The sequence below is a fragment of the Naegleria gruberi genome (assembly GCF_000004985.1).
Source record: "Naegleria gruberi genomic scaffold NAEGRscaffold_215, whole genome shotgun sequence".
In the NCBI taxonomy this organism is placed as follows: domain Eukaryota; phylum Heterolobosea; class Eutetramitea; order Acrasida; family Naegleriidae; genus Naegleria; species Naegleria gruberi.
Genome location: NW_003163126.1, coordinates 1 through 2,334, shown reverse-complemented (window position 1 = coordinate 2,334; position 2,334 = coordinate 1).

Genomic DNA, 2,334 nt, shown 5'->3' with positions numbered 1-2,334 from the left:
TCTGGGGTGGTGTAGCTTCTATGATTATTGATATATTGTGAAATTTTTTATCATGTCAACCTCATTATTCATAAAAGTCATTTTACAGAGTGTCCCAAAACACGTGTTTACGATTTAAAGTATAAAAAAAATGTTGGAGTTCTTAACCCCAGCCACATTTATTGTTATTTTTTATTTCTGCCCACTGGTTTTGGTTACAATAGTCTATTTCGTTGCTGGCCAACAATTAAAGGCTGAAGGATATTGGAAACAGATTGCTACATCATGTTGTTTGTTTATTTCCTTCAACATAGGGCAGTCTATTTATTTGTTTGTTGTATGGGCTTTTATGGCAACCTGTTATTCCAATATTGATTGGATGTGAACATGGTTTTATTGTGTTTGAAATTCAAAATATTCTAGATTTTGCTCATTTTGTTCGACCATATGTCAACCTATTTACAGCTAAAAAGTTTGATGCCATATTTTATGAGTTGGAAGAGTTAAGAACGTTGTAATAAATTCTTTCTTTTCATGGCAGGATTACCGAGTGGTATTTGTGCAACAATGACACGTGTCGGCAAAGTCAACAAGCAAACAACAGAATTTTGATAGCAGAGTTGCAACTTCCTACCCTCTGTGATTTGATCTGATTCGGAAGCTGTTCTTGTTGTTGATGATGAATCGTCCTGTTGATCAACTATAATAATGATGATCGGAATTTCACAGCCTTAAATACATACTAGTCTATTCATCCAATTCATGTTGTTCTAAACTACTACATCGATTTACCAATCCTTGATTGTCCAATGTAAATATTCTAGTTGAGCAACCTGTTACGCAATAATGACCTCCTCGCATACAAAGTAGTACTATTGCATGCCATTTTTTTAAGGTAAAAATAGCCTTTCAGCTATGATTTGATAGAATCAAAGTGGTAGCAGCAGTTTAAGTATTTCAGATTATATCACAATGTAATGAATTGATTCATTTGAATTTTATTAATAACAATCAGAAGGATATCAATGCATTGACAATATATAAGTAGTAAGTAATTGTAGTATTTTGTAAAGTAATTTTACTTATATTAAAATCAAGAGAAGAATCATTATTGGATAGATCATCTCCAACAAGTGAATGGTTATTAGTGACCTGTCTCATTTTTCATCTATTGACATTCACAACTTTTCACTGTATTGTAATTGTTGAAAGAGGTCATTGACTTGAATATGAAATAATAAGGCATGTTAGAAATGAATTAGTACAAAGAGGAGTTAATGAATCATGTTAACACTGATCCATCACTGCATTATGTGAATACAACAGAAACTGTTCATCTCTTTTTGGTTTAGCTTCTGTTTCTCCTCCTTTTTACATAACAATCCTTTCTAGTAATAACAGCAAAAGACCTTGTTGAAGAAACTCAAGTTGAAATAACAACTTTACAGGTTCCTACTCTAATTCAGATCTTCAGAACTTTCATTCATTCTAACAGCTTAGAAAGTTAATATTTTTAGTTGTTTAAAACAACTTAACTATATGGATGAGTTGTTATTCGGAACCTTCATAGCTACACATACTTGTGTTCAACCCAATAAGCAAAGTTACTCCATTTAACTGAGTAACATTTCCTCCGACAAGATTGGTAGCAGCGGAAGAAATAAACCTTTGAAAAAGAGACACAAGCGGAAGAAAAGGTTAATGGAAAGAAAATTAATTTGGATACTTACTTGTTTCACTTATTTTAAGAAATAAGCATAAGCAGACTATCCATGATTAACCAGAAAGCGTGTTATTTTGGTGGTTGTTATTGTCACATTACCATTTCAATTATTAATTTGGACGGGAAGCCTGCCAGGAATATAGCGACTATCCCGCTACCGTCTTTGACTGTATGAACAGTGAAGGCAACTAATCTATTGATTGTTGGTTCAGTAATTATTATTTAGAAACGAAAAAATTTCGAATTTGAGTCTTCAAACATTGAAATAGTTTACGATTAACAAAATCTTTAGACAGTAAGTCAAGAAATGATTTTTCACAAAGGAAGAGATAATAAGGATAAATATCAAGTCAATGTTTTAATATTGTTCTTCATATTCCAGAAGAATCATGCTCTAACAGAAAAAAAGACTACAGCACCACAGGTTCCCAAGTTGTCTCCAACCTCAGTACTGATGTGGCTCGACGATGCTTAACTTCTCAAATCGGACGGGATGAGGTGCATTCATCGTGATATGGCCGTAGCCATCATTTGTATTAAAATATGAAATATCAATTTAACAAGAAATTCGTGCTCTTAAATATATAATTTTACAATACTAGTAAAATTGAATTTTATAATGAAAGATTTTT